We start from the raw sequence: 19,753 nt of genomic DNA, 5'->3' as shown, positions 1-19,753 counted from the left end.
GATCAATCTTACACCGCTGATCAATGTTACCCCGGACTACGGTACGCATTTTATGAGTTCACAATCGAAGATGGCTATCGATATCTTTTAACCCACATCCAAATCATTCGTGTAGTGATGTTATAAGTCTCTAAATGATTGGTGCTAACGGTCGTTAGATTGGTCCTGCCTGAGCTGACTTGTGGTCTTGATTGAGAATATTACCTCTACGTTGTTTATATCTACAGTAATACGATGTCAGAGTTGGAGAATGAGGCTGTTTGTTATGTTTGTGAGAAAGTGGAGCCAAACCTGGCTTATGCATAAAATAGAATTGTGTTTTTATGTCACAAAATGGCTTAGCACAAGGTCATCGAATTTGCATAATTCTTTCACACTTGCATTCGTCCAGGATTCCGACGTGTTCATGCTCGTTCGCTTGGATTAAGTTCAAATTCATCAAATTTTTCGTGAATTTTGATTCTAAGTTTCTACTAGTGATCCAAAACATCGACCCGGAACTGATTGATCACTTCCACGGAAAATAGATTTCTGGCATTTTAAGCATTGGATTTGACGTTTCAGGCCATAGTATACATGTAATAAGGATAAAACAAAAACAACATCAAGATTAGTAAATTTCACTTTCAAACAAACTTAAACGGTCAAAAATGTTGGTGTAGATCGAAAACAGTTAATGTATAAATAACAACAGTGCAGTGAATATCATTGGAACATATTAAATCAGAGCAGCAACTATTTAGGAGATCAAATTTGCATGAGAACAAAGAAAATTATTTGCTATTTCTTGTAATAGAAAGTGACGCAATGTTAAATTTCACCAAATCAATGCAATAGAAATGCATTGAGTTGAAATTCTCTTGATTTTCTCTTCGATCTTTATGATGTCACAATTTGATAGCAATTAGAGCCATTTGCGCTATTGAAAATGGAAAACAAAATATGATAGTCGAAAAGCGTAAAAAATTAGCTTATCGTTTGAAGTGAATATGTTTATTAATTTTTTTTATTGGTTTATTTCCTGAAAACGGAAAAACGTACGATTTTTAGCGAAAGCGTTAGTTACCGTGCATTTCTAACAATACAGTTTTTGAAAAAGTCTTTTTGAATATAGTTACCATTTTTTACTAAAGAACTATTTGGATTATCAAATGTATCTTCAGCCACTCATTAAAGTTTACCGTCATTCAGAGTTAAATTGGTCAGCTTTAGTATGTTTCTTCTTAATTAAGACAAAATAGACAATTTTGCAATTTATGTTATTTACAAAAAAGGTTTAGCAACCAAAGTTTTTGACATACATAACAAACTCATACATATCATAGATAACATAATTGGTCCTAACAAATCTGAAGGCTTATCAACTGATTTCGTCTAGACACGTGCCATTCAAATGTTCGTCGTGATGCTGCTTTCACTTTTCGAACTCCTCACATCCGTCCGACAAAATACACTATACTTATCCCTGTAAAGTACATCTAGGCTCATGGCACGAAGCTTCTGCGGAATGAGTTTTCGATAGAATTTTGTTTTTTTTTTCAATTCTTCATAGTCCGTTTTCTCTAGTCGGCCGGATTTCTGGTAGGTGGGTATTCTGCTTCCGTTCTATAACAAACCATGTCGTACCAAGTACCATGCTGCAGTATTATTGAGCGCGCCACTTTTAGAATCATTTTAAATTCTTCGTTGAATCATTTATTCCGCAGACTCTTGCAACTTCCGGCTGCTTCAGTCGCTCAATTTGAGGCAGGCGTCGGTACCATACGTTGTTAACAAACAACGAAAAGCGTTGGGTACAGTGGTACCGTCTTGATTCGAAGTGTCCGGATGCTTTGAATCTCGGACACCGACCTTAAGTCACCCACAAATTATGTTTTCGGCAACTTTTATGCATGGAGAATGTAGAAGGCTTCCTAATTAAGGACTCTAGGCAAAAAAACGGAATTTGGTCCAAAAACGCCGTGAAAAAGGCCAGTTCAAAACGTCCGGCAATTGGGTCCTAAAATTTTTAATGAAGTCTTGTTTTTATTTAACAATAATGGCTATATCATGTTTAAACTTTAATTTAAAAATTGGGACCGTAAATGAACCTTGACACTTTTGATCATGTTTGACGTTCGCTTAGTCGACAAAAACACCACAGGGCTTTTAGTTTTAACACTGGGGTTGTTCCTATCTGACATTTCGGAAGGGACACGGAAAACAAAATACACCCAAAATTTGTGTTTAAGCCAAAAGGTGTGACAAAATCTGAAAACAATATTTTTCAGACTTAAACCAACGGCAAACATTATAAAATTAAGTAAACATGTGTTTTTGGTCTAAACTTAAGCGTTTGACACTAAAATTGGGATAGGGCTTTAGGACCCTATTCTACGCAGCACGGTAATAGTCGATATTAGCGCCACGTCGATAATGTCAGAAAAGTGCCTTCCATCGATGGCAGCCTGGATGATTTGAGATTACGTAGGAAGTAAAAGTAGGAATTCAGAACATATGTCTTCCAATATGGCGCTAATGATATCTTCAGCGTTTCAGCACGTATAACAAGAAGCAATTCTTAAAACATCAATTAAATCTGTAATCAAATCCGTGTTTACACCGTTTTGTAGTTCACCTCAATCCCCAAGAAAAAAATATTCAAAATTCAACTCAGAATCAATCAAGTCTCGATAACACTCAACGACGACGAGACACTTTAAAGACTCTTCTCTCCAGTAGTGACCCAAGTCCGGTCGATGCCAGACTATGTGTATTGTTGTGGACGAAAGGACCGAAAGCTATAGATATCATGTTTCGATCTCGTACGCTTCGTCGAAGGCAAGTAAGCTCCTCTTTCAATAGTCCTTGCACTGCCTGGTGCCAGGTGGGGTGAGAAAAGATTAAATTCAAACACGATGGAGGGTATGGACAAGGCGTCGGGCCGGTCCACTGGAGAGAGTTTGATAATTCCGCCGGTCCGGTTCGGAGCTTGCCAATGGAGATTTTATCGGGCGAAGAAATTTATTTAATAGATTCTCTGCGGTGTCGGTGGCTTGTCCTCGGGTTTTTTTACGTACCTGATGGAAGACCTGGCGTTATTTTGTGGAAGCATTAGCTTTATTGGCACATTTTGTTTGCCGAGACGAGCTTTCTTGGGGGGATTACAGCAGACAGGTTCTCTTTAACATGTAATCTTGCGGGTGATTGAATCACTTGACAAGGATAAAAACGGAAACAGAACACAAGGGAAGCACCTGGCCAGGAAGTACTGAATTAAAAATGATAAATTACCGCATAATGAAGTGTTACTCGGAGTAAACGTTGAGAGCATACATCACAAAGTAAAATATGATGCTCCTGGCATTCGGGGCAATGGAAAGACTGCAAACGGTTGGCGCGGTAATAAATCATAGAAAACTCCCTATCATCACGAGCGCATCACCGCTTTTGCCATCGACGACGACGACGACGACAACAACGAGAATATGTGAAATCAGGTTCAAGTCCGTGTAGATATCCATTAGGGTGGTTCAAATTACAGAAACATTTGAAAATCTTTTCTTCCATGTCATGCTCACAACTATTATACTCTAAAACCTGGTTAACAAAAAAAAAAACAAAAAATCTTCTTCAAAAGTTTGTATATTTGACATTTTTTTAATAACGTTCTCAATAAAACATTGTTCAATGGATTAGGAATGATGAGATTCATGGAGAATTTTCTCCACAATAAAACATTTTTACATAAAACAACATAGAAATATAGTTTTTCCAGGGAATCGGGGCAAAACGGGCACCATAGCTTAACCTAGAGCTGTCGCACGTACATGAAATTTTTACCAAACTAACTAAAAATTTACTTTAGCAATAAAACTTACTTCTGCAATTCCGTTGCAAATCAATCAACTTTTCATTGAGAAGTTGGCCAACATAACGGCCTACTTTTCAGTACTGTTTTGGTAGGAGTCAATTGAATAACTCAGTCTCTTCATAACATTCGTGCTTATTCTGGGCGGCGTGTGAGTCGAAAAGAGTCGTTCTCACCTCGGGTGACGGGAGGCGACTTTTCACTTCATTTGACTCGTCTCGCCTCCTCACACGCCATGCAAAATAAGCACATTTGCATCTGTTTATTGTAAAATCGGCTAATTGTTAGAAGATGCATTTCACCGAAGTTGGATTTTTCGCGGAATCCATGCAAGATACCCTCCTTCGGAAGTAGGGCGCATTCGAGCGCATCCGGATGCGAATAGAATGCACGAATTCCGGTAACTATCTGGTTCCGACAAATGCTGGAGATTCTGATTTGGGATCGGATTTTCCAGCATGATACCGATGGGAGCGAGAAAACTTGTGACATTCATACACAGAAAAAAAATATTTAATTTTAAATGTGATGTAAACTGAAGTCTAGTGTAAAAATAAATTAAATTCGTGTATTTTTACAGCATCATGTAAACTTAAATGAATATACTTTCAATTTTCAATTAAAACTGGTTGAATATTACACGATCGCGTAAATTTAAAGTGAAATAAATTTAAAAATAATGGATTGGTCGTTGAAATTTAGGTTTATTTTGATGCTCCAAATATGTGCATCAAAATAAACTTAATTTTACAACATTTTTTTTAGCTGTGTAGGTACTACTGTATCACAGCCTACGTGATTGAAAAATACTGAATTGATACTACGTATGGATGTATGCCCATGTGGGTTCTCTTGAAGTGTTTGTCTGTGCTTTTAGAGTTAATCCAGCTGAGATGGCATTTTTCGAAATAGCAAAAAATGTTGTATGCAACTCGTTGCAAAACTCTAAGACTCTTTCTATCTTCCTATTAAGAAAGTAATATTTTTTCCACCTTTGGGTTCGGATTTCTCCAATGTGCAGTTGTAGAAGTTTTATTTTACATTTTCTTATACATTTCATTATAAATCTTCAAACTTTCAGAAAAATAGCTAAAAATAATATGAATTTCTTTTCATATTATAAGGATTGTAAAAAAGATGGGGAAGATGAAGTTTTTAAAAGTTTTTTTTTCAGATTTGAACCACCCTAATATCCATCCCCATAGCACGGGCCGCTTGTCGACGTGTTCCTCGTTTGCATAGTGGTGCACATGTGTGTAGTTTCACATATGGTTGAAAAAATTACCTTTGGGAAATGATTCCGGACGAGATAGTAACCGGGGACCGTGAAGCGGAACGTTTTGCAGCCCAGAAGGACCCCCTTCGAGGACGAAGAGCCGAACTAATATGCACTGACAGACAAGGACGGCCAGGTGCTTTGTTCCGGGGTGAATTTGGATTTGCCATTTTGAGGATATGAATTATTCATCGGTGTTCGGATCGGGCTTTGGAGGGTTTTTTTTTGTGCAGCCAGTTCCGGTCAGTGCTGATTTGGATAAAATTTTCATTACCGCGCGGCCTATTTTTGCCAGCGGGGAATTACTCACCGATGAGAGAAGTGTGAATTTTTAGGTATGAATAATCGATTGGGCTTCCAGCAGTAGTGGGTACTAATATTGGTCGACTTTGGAATTTTGTTTAATCCGTTTTGAATGCAATTGCGCAAAATAATTTTTAAGAGTTTCAAGCAGTTTCTCTTCAAATTTATAACATATTATCATTGAACCAATCAATTGCAGATTTTCGACATGTTCATGTTCATGAACCCAATCATTCCACGATTTTTGTCCAAAATTATTGATAATTGATTTAGACATTTGCCTCAATGTTTCAATATTGGATACATCGAATCTCATAAAAACTACACCAGGGAGGGAGCTTCAGAATCATTTGCAAAGTTAAAAGCTTCTGAGAGCAGAGAGAATTTGTGTACGAGAGTACGAAGGGCATTGAAGAACCCATTCTTGATTCGATATTACCAATTCCTACAAGCTATCCATTTTCAGTTCAGTTCGATGATTGACAACATTTCATGACACTCCTACATAAAGAATACCTCTTGTAAAGCGCACAGCTATATGAAGCCCTTCTTGAAGACTCTTCTTCTGAAAATAAGAGCTCTTTATCTACCCCCACCCCAGAGCTGATAAAACATCGATAGCCGGACAAAAGCTTCAGCGCTTTGAACAGAGCTGCCCCTCGCAACAGATTTTACGAGGAAACTTTTCTGTCACGACGTCGTCTTTGTCAAATGCCATCGCCATCCATCTTCGGTAGGATGATTTCTCCATTTAATACACCGCGCACAGCGACAGGAACATCACTCTTGCTCTGAAAGTCATTTCCGCGAAATCCATTTGGCAGCGTCGAGTCCGTGTCGATAATGATCCGCGTGGGAATCTACGGCTAGTCGAACAGCAGCAGTAGCAGCAGCAGCGTCTATCGCTTCTAAATGGGACATCGCGACGAAGACCCAGACCTAAAGCCAGACGCTACCCGAACAGTAGGTTACAACATTATTGTATCAAAACTGTACCAAAATTTGTTTCCAAGAACAAATTTTGCTTCATTTTGATTACAAATATTTCTTGCTTGTGGAGTAATTTATAATATAATTTAAACAAAATGAAATATAATAACTAGACAAAAGCTGAGACTGATTGTCTCTAAATACATTATTTCATTTTGGGAGAAACACATTTGTAATAAGTTATGATCAATAACATAATGAGTTTCATATATGTTTAAACTGAAACAAAATAAGTTATATGTTTGTTTGATTATTTTTACTATGTTCAGTGTAGAGAAAAAATAATAACCATTTTAATTATTTGGCTCCTTTTCTTATTATTCTTGGCACTACGTCCCCACTGGGACAGAGCGTGCTTCTCAGCTTAGTGTTCTTATGAGCATTTACACAGTTATTGACTGAGAGCTTTCTTTGCCAAAGTTGCCATTTTCGCATTCATATATCGTAAGGCAGGCACGATGATACTCTATGCCCAGGGAAGTCAAGGAAATTTCCATTACGTAAAGATCCTGGACAAACCGGGAATCGAATCCAGACACCTTTAGCATGGCTTTGCTTTGTGGCCGCGGACTCTAACCACTCGGCTAAGGAAGGTCCCATCTGACTACTAATCAGCTAAAATAATAACGTATTTTGTTAATAACAAAAGTGCTGAGTGTGTTACAATTTCGATTACAATTTTGTTGAAATCCACGGGTCGGGTAGCCCGGTAGGCGAATGAGTTGGAGATTTTCTTTTCTCTTTTTTTGTTCGCCAAAGTTTATGCATTCCGGCTGGTTCAATCTGCTTCCAGGAAGTGAAATTGACTTGCTTTCGGTTTAGTTATGAGCTGTAATGGTGTTTTGGTCTAATTAGATTACCTTTTGGTTTTGCATCATCGGGCTACTTTCGCAAAATTTCCAAACAATGCTTAGGGTCAAAAAAATTTGTTTCAAAGGAAATTTTCATGGAACTCTTGAATTGAGTGAAAGTGAACAATAATCTTTTCTTCTTTTTTTCTGGCGTTTTGTTCCATCTGTCGGAAAATCTGCTATTCAGTTTGATATTCTATCAGTAATTTCACAGTTAATAACTTAAAATTTTCTTTTTTGATTGACTATTTGTATAGTTTGTATTTTAAGGCCAGGTGACAGATAAAGTTCAGTTCCCTGATGGATCAGTTTTTTCTCCATGACGAAAATTTTCCCAACGATTTACCAATGCAAAAATAAGATTACAACTGTGCACAGTGGTTCCATTTTCATGCATAAATTTAAAGCATAATTACCGTATAACACAAACCTGTTCATTTTACCCACCCACCCCCTACGATTTTACTTTATGCCTTGGGAGGTCGAGACCGTTATAAAGAGATCCTCAATGGGAATTGAATTCACGACTCTCAGCTTGATCTTGCAGAATAGCTACACGTTTACCACTGCGGCTATCTGGGCCCCTATTTGCAGCTCACTTATGATATGCAGGTATGTTTCGTTTTTATCAACACGATCGGCAATTTTCAGTTGACAAAAACGGAACCGTGACAACAACGGAATAATTTTCTTAGACAAAATATTTTACAAATTTGAAAAGAAAATTGCAGTTTTGTCAGGATAATACACATTTTCGTCAAATAAAGGCACAGTATTGATGTTTAGGAGCTGTGAGGAGCATTTAGATTGTTCATTCTTAGGGACAATGGAAATACGCGATTTCGCGGAAGTCGCGAAATCCTCGAAATTTTTCCCTCCGCCGTGAAATTTAGGAAATCCTACGAAATTCCGCGAAATAAATTAAGATTGGAAAATTTATATGGAAATAACAGAAAATTTCAATTTTAACATATGAAAATGGCTCATTCATCTTGAAGTCGAAGTTCCAAAAAAAGTTTATAATCGTTTAGTTTTTACTTAAAAGTTTTTTGGCTTGCTAAATTCATTTTAAGTTGTGCATTACACACTAATATTAATAGTTCTAGTTTTTTTGGTTGGAATTTTTATAAACGAAATATAAAATATTAAACGATAATTACATAAACGTCCTTTGCATCATAAGGTGCGTCATATTTGTAAAAAATAACTGCAAGGAAGTGAATCAAGCTGATCATTGTTTTTTTTTTCAAGAAATATTAAACACGAAACAACTTCTTTTTCTATTGTTTATTCGCATCCTTCTGCTTCTTCTTCTCCTTATTTATGGCATTACATCCCAACTGAGAAAGAGCCTTCCTTTCAGCTTAGTGTTCTTATAAACACTTCCACAGTTATCAACCAAGGTACATATTATTCATTTTTGGCCACACCCGATTGTGGATTAAATGTGGAGTTATGTTGCAAAAGTTTTGCAAACTGAAATGAATGTTTACGGTTTCCCTGTGCTTTGAATTGTCAAAATTTTATCAGTAAAATTATTTTGGTGATCTTTCTGCTAAAGTTATTACTATCAACTTCGACAGGGATGCACTAATCGCCAATCTAGAACAGCGCCACCATCGCCTTTTAGCTTTACGTTGGATCACGAATAAACTGGCAATAAACTAACCTAAAGTTCTACTTTTTTGTTAAGTAAAAATTAAGACAGGACGTGGCAGCTCAACAAAGACTGCCCCGTTTTTTTCAGTCAATAACCTTGACGAAACTAAAACCAGTGCTACTAGTATACTTTTATAGCGAATCTTGTGAACAGATTCATATATGAAGGCTCATAAATTGGTTGTTTTTTGCACGCTTCAATCATTCAGTGCAGTAAAGGAACCTAACTTAAAAAAAAAAAACAAGTTTGAATTCAAAACCACCGATATTTAGAAAAAGTTGACACGATTTCCATTATATTGCTCTCAATTAGGTATTTTTTATTTATTTTGACATTATTAGAGCACATGCGGTAAACCTAACTTATGAACAGGCAACACGGCCGGGCTACCAACAAAGCACCCTGTTGTAATCAAACTCATCTATGGGGTAAAGTAGGCTTTTGCCAAAACGACTAAGGAAAAAGTGGTGTTTTTTTTTACAGAAAATTGGTTTCGTTTTTGTACATTGACCTGACACGTCTTGTCTTAGAGTAAACATAATATTAAATATTAGTGGATCCATAAAACTTCATTTTGCCATCAAGTAGGCTGCTGAAAAATTACATGCAATCTCCTATACAAAACAACAGATTAGTTTTCAGTTGTTTTTCCAGTTATTCCAGAGAATTTTCTAAATCGTTTCCTTTACTCAAACACGTCGGAATACTCGGGCCAATGCAACAGTGAAATAATCATGTAAATCTATTAGACAGTCCTTAAGGCATTTCGTAACAAACAAAGACTACTCCATTTTTATTCATATAGAAGTTCATCATAACCACAAAAGTGTACAAACTCTAGAACAAGCATCACCATATTAGAACTTGTTGGTAAGAAACTCTCTTGTGAAGTTTTATGAATAAGCGTATGGCCGTTGGTATAGGACTCCTAATCAATCTTTTAGTCTCCATGTGGGGAAGGGATTGATGCCAGCTCAAAGATCAAGATCCCAGCAAATTTGGGAAGACAACGTGCGTGACGTGGGAACGTCTAGCATCAACAGTTTCTCAAATAGTCAGCAATTGGGTCCTAAATTTGTTTAATGAAATCTTGTTTTTATTTAACAACACGTAAGAGCATGGTACTGTAACTACCTTAGCAATTTTTACCGTTCAAATAACGGCTATATCATGTTTAAACTTAAATTTAAAAATTGGGTTCATAAATGAACCTTGACACTTTTGATCATGTTTTACGTTCGCTTAGTCGACAAAAAAAAACACCACAGAGGTTTTAGTTTTAACACTGGGGTTGTTCCTAACTGACATTTCGGAAGGGACACGGAAAACAAAATATACCCAAATTTTGAGTTTAAACCAAGGGGTGTGACAAAATCTAAAGAACCATGAAAAAATGTTTTTAAGACTTAAACCAACGAAAAACATTGAAAAAAATTGAGTAAACATGTGTTTTTGGCCTAAACTTAAGCGTTTGGCAATAAAATTGGGACAGGGCTTTAGGACCCTATTTCAGCTCTTAACCCTCTTCTTCAATGCAAATATATTACATGGAGATTCTAAAGTTTTCTATAGATTGCTTAGTTTTGCTGGACCTCTTCCCCTACCCTTTGGAACAGAATGTAATCAATGGCTGTTTGCTATAATTTGTGCAATGCCATCGAAAATATGACGGGGTCGACAGTCCTATCAAAATTAACCCTCTAATACCCAAATTTTTGTTTTCGATCTAAATATAATTTTTCGTTATCTAAAATCATTCTAAACACGGTTTGGGCAATGATTTATTTTTCTTCGCAAATTTATGAATTTTGGTTTTTGATTTTTATTATTTTTATTTTTGAACATCCCTATCCTTTTCAATTTTTTCTTGAAGCCTCTTCTGGTTACTGATTTTTGACAATAATAAAAATTAGAGTTTTTACTATACTTTTGAAAATATGATTTTTTTCAATTTTTTTCTGGAACATTTTTTTATTTTCCGTGTAACTAACGGAAAAACAGATTTGAAATCATTTCAATACCATCAGGCTCTTCTTCTGTGATAGGTTGATCGTAGAAAAATATAAAAGGTACGATTTTTTATAATACACGTTAAATGAATCCCAGGCATTTGAAGGTTATATTAGAATACAATTTTTCAAACAATTTTCAATAATACACAAAAGTTTCAAAAATCATAAAAAACTTTTCTTATGTGCATGTTATGAGTCAAGGTTTAAGCCAAAAATAAAATCATTTTAATTTCCGAGCTACGAAAAAATACACAAAATTCCAAAGTGTACCCCGTCTGAAGGCGGGGTTGGGTATTAGAGGGTTAAAATAAACTCGATCATATATATTGCCGTTGCCCAAACATTCTTGAGTTCATTCCCAAGTGCATCCCTTATAAAAAAGAACTGAACATATATGGGATCGTCCATTAATCACATAAGGGGTAATGGGGGAGTAAGGGGGTTTGATATATCTTACGTGCCATACAAATTATTTTTCATGTTCTTACAAAAAATCATACCATAGGTAGAGGGAGGTCGAAAAACTGCCAAATTGTCTTACGACAGCCCCTATGTCTATCAAATTCACATAGAAAATGCTTTGATGCCATGTTATATGAGAAACAAGGAGAGGTATCTACAACTCTCTTATGTACGTATTCAACTAATCACAAATTCCAGTTGTAGCTAGGACATGGCCAGAGTAATTCTCGATTGTTGAAGGATGGGTCAATTTTATCCAACAGACTAAGTTTGAATACTCCAATTGATTAATGGATACGAAGGAGCCACACCTTATTGAATTGTATTTGACTTGGCACCTATCATGTATCGTAGGTACTCAACATTAACATTATGTTGAAAATTCAACTCCGAGGCTATTGAAAAGCATTTAAACTGCTTGAAAATAAGTATTAAGTTTATATTCTAAACATTTTTAATATTAAAAAAATCATTTTTTGTGTGTTGATAAAAACGGAATAATTTGTTGACGCAATCGGAACGTGACAAAATCGGAACGTGATAAAATCGGAACATACCTGTAATACAAATTTAAAAACTGCCTGGCCTACTAGTTCTCAAAAAACCAGGTAACTCAAAAATTTACGGCAATAAGATTATACACGAATGCACGAATGAAGCAAAAAATTGAATCAAGACTTAGTGAGGTTCAGCAATCTAAGCAATCAGTGATCAGAGATGCGAAGTGAGGTCAGTTGCAAAGGAAGTGGAAGTGACAGCTGGCGAGCTGGCTAGCTGGCTAGCTGGCGGGTTTGTGTACTCTGTTCTTCAATCTACCGTTTCTATTGAATTGTTAGTGGTTGTTTACTGCTTGTAACAGCAGTTGAGTGAAAATTTTCTCGCGCATCCATGAGCCTTCTTGTCGCGGCTTTAACTTCAATTTGAAAATATGGGTATGACTAGGGACAACGGAAATTCGCGATTTCGCGGAAGCCGCGAATTCCGCGAAATTTAGCCTTCGCCGTGAAATTCGAGGAGTACTTTTAAATGCCGCAATATAGTCGAATTTTGAGAATTTATATGAAAATCACGCTGAATTCCAGTTTTTTGCTTATGAAAATGGTTTATTGATCTTAAATTCGAAGTTCCATCAAAAATGTTATAACCGTTTGGTTTTAACTTGGACATTACTGGCGCTCTACTAACGTTTCAAATGTTGAATTACCAAACTGATGTTAAACTTATCATATGAATTCATAAAATAAAAACTATATTTAATGAAACGCCATGAATATAAAGGATGTTTTCACCAAGAATGTATTTTTCGGTAAAATACGGCCAAAATTAAAGGACCGCGACAAAGTCGCGAAATTTTGATTTATTCGCTTTGGTCACATGCGAAGTTTCAAAATTTTTGCCTCGAATTTCCATTGTCCCTAGGTATAACATATAAACTTCACGATGCCCTGCATCTGAGAATATGTGAAATATGAAACGAATTAGTGATATGAAATAGAAAATAGTCATCTCTTTGCCTGAAAAATGAACCACGTCGTAGATAGCGAATGCTTATGGGGCGGTGTTTTATGTAACGTGTAATCTCTTCAACCTAAATAAAGTCACCAGCTGTTACTTGCTGTTTCAAAATGACGGGATGAAAAATCTGGCAGAATGTATTACCTCCCTTCTAGATACCTTGAATTGAATCATAACAAGCTTGTAAGAGAAAACGCTATGAAAAATAGCAACAAACAATAATCATCGAGACGATATCCAAGGTATGACTGAAGCCAGTGCAAATCAGTGATGTAACTTTTCTTTGAAACGTTTAAAGGAAAGTTTTCCCTGAAATTGCAATAAACTATCAAATTTACCGAGAGAAGAAACGAGAACAATATTCGTGTTCCCACGATTAGCATTAGCGAGCATTAACGACTCTACAAATCGTGGATGGCTGTGCAATGCACAGCTCTATTGATTTTGAGAAATTTATGTGTAGTGTCGCAAAGAAAAAAAAACGTATGGTACGAACGTCTTTATCTACATAATATAAATAAACAAAACAAGCATGTCATTGTACACCTGACCACTTCCTTACAATCGCTGGGAGAAAGGAAGGAATTTTGGTTCAACATCTACTTAAGAAGATACAGGGAACCTAAACTATCTTCATAGACGTTACGGGATAGGGAGATTGTGTTAGTAGGGTTGGGTGTATAGGAGGATGAGCTCAATTCGACAATTTAGAGCATTATAAACAACATATGGTAATAAGTACATAAATATCAATTTTGAATTTATCTGATATATCCAAACCATTACTGAAAGGAAAATTTTAATTATTTAGACATTAAAGAACATATAATTTCACTGCACTATGTGAACAATACACACTATCACTATTCCACAACATTCGCAACAAATCAAAGGATCACACATCACTCAGAAAAAGAGTCGTGTTCACGTTGAAAAAAAATAGGCACAGATCATCTGTTGTCAAAACAAGTATTCTGTCTAACTTTTTCACAAAAATGTCTTTTTAAACTCCAAAATTACTTTGAAAAGAAAATCGACAAAACCATAAGGCTTAAGCTATTTATAACTTTTCAGTAGATACTAGGGTGTTTTGACTGCTTCTTCATTATGCATCGAGTATTGTTGATAATGCAAATAAAAAGTTGATCCACTATACCTACAGTCAGGTCTCCTATTAGACACATGGTTGGGGGGCGTAATAGGAATCTAAGTTTTCGGAGACCCAGGGCTTATGGGATTTCATCACTTTGGGGGTGTTGTTGAATATCTCGTATGCCAAAAGAGAAATCACAGTACTGTCTTCGGCGAAATTTCAGTGCTAAGTACGATCTACCTTTAGGAGTTGAGGATCATCCTTTTAGTTGAGAACTTGGCCGGTAGGGGCGCTTTTTCTGATTTGCACTATATGAGCCATAAGGGATAAGAATGCAAAATTTGGTAACATATGATATCTCTAGATCCTGATGTTTTGGAAGGTTGGTGTCTTCGGAAGAGTTGTTCAGTAGTTCAAGGGCTGACATGCGGTGGTTCTGATACGGAATTAAGCCACCAGGCGGCGCTAGTGGACATGGAATTTTTGTTTTGCGCATAGCTCAGTAGCCTGACCACTTAGAAAGATGACGTCTTCGCCAAAGTTGCTCAGTATAACAAGGAATAACATTATTTGAGCCGAAAGTTTCGAAATTTGGCAACTTTGCGAAGACGCCATCTTTCTAAGTGGTCAGGCTACTCAGCTATGCGCAAAACAAAAATTCTTTGCTCACTAGCGCCGCCTAGTGGAAAAATTTTGAAACTTTCAGCTCAAATAATGCCCTGCTCATCGTATCCTTTCAGCTTTGGCCACCTTCTGGATACTGGGTTCATCGTAGAGTTGGGCGAGCTCGTGGTTCATCCTACGCCGCCACTCAACGTTTTTCTGCATACCGCCAAAGATTGTCCTAAGCACACGACGTTCGAAGACTCTAAGTCCTCCTCGAACATCGACCATAGCTCTACGCGGTCGATACTATTGTATGCCGCCTTGAAATCGATGTGATGCGTTGAAACATGGTATTCACGACATTTTTGGAGGATTTGCCGTACAGTAAAGATCTGGTCCATTGTCGATCGGCCGTCAACGAAACCGGCTTGATAACTTCCCACGAACTCGCTTGCTATAGGTGACAGGCGACGGAAGATGATCTGGGATAATACTTTGTAGGCCGCATTTAGAATGGTGATCGCTCGAACATTCTCACAATCTAACTTGTCGCCTTTATTGTAGATGGGGCATATGATCCCTTCCCTCCACTCCTTCGGTAGCTGTTCTGTTTCCCATATTGTGCCTATCAGCCGGTGCAGACAAATGGCCAGCCTCTCTGGGCCCATCTTTATGAGTTCAGCTCCGACACAATCCTTACCAGCAGTTTTATTGTTCTTGAGCTGGTGAATGGCATCCTTAACCTCCCTCAAAGTGGGGGCTGGTTGGTTTCCATCCTTCGCAGTACCGACGAAGGCATTTCATCCGTTGTCCTGCCTGTGCTGATTTCCGGAGGACCATTCCCTCTGAATGTTCGGAAGGCCATACAGCTTAGTTTAGCTTAGAGTCCTTCTCTGGCACTTGGACGATGATCAGCAAAAGCAAAACCCCCCTCTTTCATGTCAGCATGAACACTAACCTTCTTCATTGATCTGAAAACTGAACAAATGAAATGTAGACCCCTTAGCAAATGAAATTCTGTCGATTTAATTCTTTTCGCATAATTATAAGGTATAATGTGATTAATTTTGCATAGGATCCTCCAATACTGGACGTTTGAACCGGTAAATTCAAAACTCCAAAATAACTACGTTTATGCAATCTTGTTACCCATTTCTAGTAATAATAGATTAGGTTCCCAATAATATGAATATGGGCATTACATTTTGATGTTATTCAGTATCAAACTTATCAATTTGAAATATGTCCACCAATTACGGACACAATCGTGAAATGTCTGTAAGTTATCATATTAGTACTGTCACGTCACCCCCCTGCAACAGTTCAACTGTGGGCGATGAATACTGTGAACACCACAGCGGTAAACGTAAAGAAGCATTGGAGCCGTAAAATCATTAAAATACTAGTGAATTCAACTTAATTAGGCTTGATACTATTTGAACTACAATTAATTGTTTATCCTATATATTAAAAGTAAAAGTGAATTGAAATATCCAGAATTACGAAGCAAAATCAGCGTAAACTGTAAAAGAAAAATACCTTATTTTTAAACATGCAATTTGAGAAAACTTATAAGTATAGTACGGATAGCGTCTTATAAGTATAGTACGGATAGCGTCAAGGCCTTAAAAGTTGAGATTAGATATCTCTCCAACATAGAAGTTCAAAACGTGTAAAAAATTTGTTGTAATTTGTTGTAAAATGCAAATAGACATTCGTGTTAGCTTTAAGCTAACCATTCACAAAAACTGGTTTGTTATTCAGAACTTTGGACAACTTTCCCATAACAAGTATCTTATCCAATTTTTTAACTTAGGAGTAGAGTTTTATTGACAGTTTAAAGTATAAAAAATATAGTTTAGAAGTCACAAAGAAGAGGCCTTCCTTAGCCGAGTGGTTAGAGTTTGCGGCTACAAAGCAAAGCCTGCTGAAGATGTCAGGGTTCGATTCCCGGTCGGTCCAGGATCTTTTCGTAAAGGACTTCCCTGGGCAAAGGGTATAACCATACCTGCCACACGATATACGAATGCGAAAATGGCAAGTTTGGCAAAGAAAGCTCTCAGTTAATAACTGTGGAAGTGCTCAGAAGAACACTAATCTGAAAAGCAGGCTCTGTCCCAGTGAGGACGTTAATGCCATAAAGGAGAAGAAGAAAAGCCTGCTTATTACACAAAACAAAAAAATAAATTGTTTGTTTTTATACTGACGAATGGGTATCGTGATGCATAAATACCTGGATACTTAAGTGGACACAAATCCTCAAATTCGAATATGAGTCTGTTGTTTTTGAAAAGCCCAAATTTAATATTGTTTGAAGCATTATTTCAAATAAGATCTTCACGAAAGTGATGAACTTTTTAGTAAAAACAATGATATCAACATAAAAATCTTTAAAATATTAGAGAATGTCTTGTCTATAAATCCGAACACCGATATACCGTCTGGATTTTGATTCACCACGGTACTGAGACTAATTCTCGAAAACTTATTCTAACAGACTCAAGTCAAAAAAGTATACAAACTTACTTTATCGATTCAACGTGTTTCGCAGACGAAATTCTACACGTTGCGCTCTGAACCAACTCGATTTTTCACTTTTAAAACGTTTAATTTCCGGATTTACAAAACGACGAAAGTAAGATTCTCAACTTTCGCAACCTAACCACTACTTTCGCCGCCCCGCTGTATGGAGAGACAAAGTGACTTAACCACGAATCAAAACAAAACACTACTTGAGCCGATTTTACACTGGTAGAAAAACGTCGAAAGTAACTGAATAAATCGGCTTATCATTTTGTAATATTTTTTTTTAGTGGGAAATAACAGGAACTCCCTAGTTTTTGAACGCGAGCTTAATGTATGCAAAATTTAAGCGATGTACACGGCGAAAAAATTTAAAAAGTTGATTAATTTTAAAACAGTTTTAAAAGACAGGTTGTGATTCTTCTGAATTAATTTTCTCAAAACCATATGAAAGTTACTTAAGTCGATTTGAAAAAGTAATCGAGAATTGTTATTAACAATACCGTGATGAATCAAAATCCGGACAGCACCAATATCCGGACACTCAATCGATTTTATATTAATTTAACAATGAAATCTCAAATAATCTGATCATATTTTGTTCGTAATTTAAAATTTAAACTTTTTAATCATTTCACTTTTATATACCATCTAGTACCGTGGTGAATCAAAATCCAGACGGTTCCAATATCCGGACACTCTGGTAAAATACAATCATTTATGATGAAATTAAGTATTATAGTAGTAAATTGTATTCATAATATTTACTTTCATTCTTGCTGATCACTCTAAAATCCTTCGTAATCTAGTAACCATTGCCTAATAATTTATAATAATCAAAACAAAACGTCTTTCGGGTCGGAAGTGTTTTTTTTTTTGCATTGTGAATATTTTCGGTAGAAGTGGTGAAGAACGTGCGTTTACATTCAGCTGGCGGTCATGTGTTTTAGTTACATTCTTTACAACGTATTTTGGATATAAATTTAAAATAAACATAAATACATGTATTCGGAAGCACTACAATCGTGAAGTTCGTGTAAATATGCAAATAGCGGTGTGAAAGAGACTGTCCGGAATTGCCGACAGGTGGTTTAAAATCCTGACACCATTATAAAAGCATTGAGTTTTACTTCTGTGAGTGAATATTTAAAGAATAAATCTTAAACAAATGTTGCAAATATTATCATTCAGGTGTTATCAGTGATTGAAATGAAGCTTTATGCTCAGAAAAGCAGTGTGACTCAAATATTTCAGAGGTGCTAACGACAAGCGTCCAACCCCATTTGTTCGGATGCGGTTGAGTTGATTGAGCCTAAAATTTACAACCATTTCATTTACATAAGCATTATAGATCAAATGTGACATAGAATTAATTAATATACACTCTGGATGCAGTAATCCATATTTCAAAAGCGCTGTCCGGATTTCGATTCACAAGTGTCCGGATTTATGAACAAGTAATGCTTCTGGTGTCCGGATTTAAGGACAAGACAAGCTTGATTATATCGATGATTTTCATGGTATTTTCATAACTTTTATTATAAAATTTAATTTTCTCATCAAGTTCTGTTATAAAACTACGTGTAGCAATAATGAACTCAATTCTTATGCGATGAAAAATGGTTTAAAACGCATTTTGAACATATGTCTCAACTTAAGCGTCCGGGTATTGATGCAGCACGGTAACCTTTGCCAAAAAAAAAATAAAAACAAATTTGCAAACGCAGTTTGGCATTTTTCCTGCGCCGTACAAGTTCGCGTTGTGATGATTTGACCTGGCGCACCAAGCTTGGTTCATTCGAAGTAATGTTGCTAAACGTTTGATTTAATAATTGTTTGGTTCGAAATAGTGATTGTGGTGATAAATTACAAGCTACAATGGAGGCAAGTGGTGCGTGTATGTGTAAATTATCTTATTAATTGATTAATTTATGCATAGATAAATGCTGTCCGGGTTTGCGAGCCAGTGATTCTAAATCCGAACATAAGGTAATAAAATAAATGAAAATTTGTGAAGAATATTTGTAGAAAATTGGTAGTTACTGAAGAAATAAACATTATAAGTGATACAACAATAGTTCTACGAAGAAAATCTGCAATAAAAAAAATATGTGTTTCATAGTATAATGTGGAAAGTGCATGTAATTCGGTTACGGTAATTCAGATCATTTCCAGTTTAATTGGTTTTCCCGGAGAGGTTTATGGTTTAGCCTAAGCTGTCAGGCTGACTGATTCATGTGTCCAGATTTAAGAACATGACATGCTGAATTATTTTCACGATTTTCGTATAAAATTTATTTATTTTTGGTAAAATATTCTTCATTTTCATGATCGTGTGACCTTGAACTAATTATATGCAGACCACTATATGATAAAATAATATAATGAGGTAGTGAAAATAGCTCTGGAAGATTTGGTGTGTCTTAAGCATCGGGATATTGATGCAGCACGGTACGTAGAAGTATGTAAGGTGCATTTTCCCACCACAACAATCTTTTTGTGAAAAAAAAAAATAACCTTATTGTTAGCACCGCTTTTGAAACTTCGCTCAAAACTTGCGTTCAAATATTTAATCTTTGCATAACATACTGCTTAATTTCAATCAATTTTGC

At 36.2% G+C, this 19,753-nt stretch overlaps 1 protein-coding gene across 1 annotated transcript in view; it reads left to right on the top strand.

Moving 5' to 3' along the window:
- Positions 1-19,753, top strand: part of LOC5571969 (potassium voltage-gated channel subfamily KQT member 2) — a 494,691-nt gene that overhangs the window by 250,387 nt on the left and 224,551 nt on the right. The window lies entirely within an intron of this gene.

The sequence above is a fragment of the Aedes aegypti genome, chromosome 3 (genome assembly GCF_002204515.2).
Source record: "Aedes aegypti strain LVP_AGWG chromosome 3, AaegL5.0 Primary Assembly, whole genome shotgun sequence".
Lineage (NCBI taxonomy): Eukaryota > Metazoa > Arthropoda > Insecta > Diptera > Culicidae > Aedes > Aedes aegypti.
This window is presented reverse-complemented; position numbering and strand designations above follow the sequence as displayed.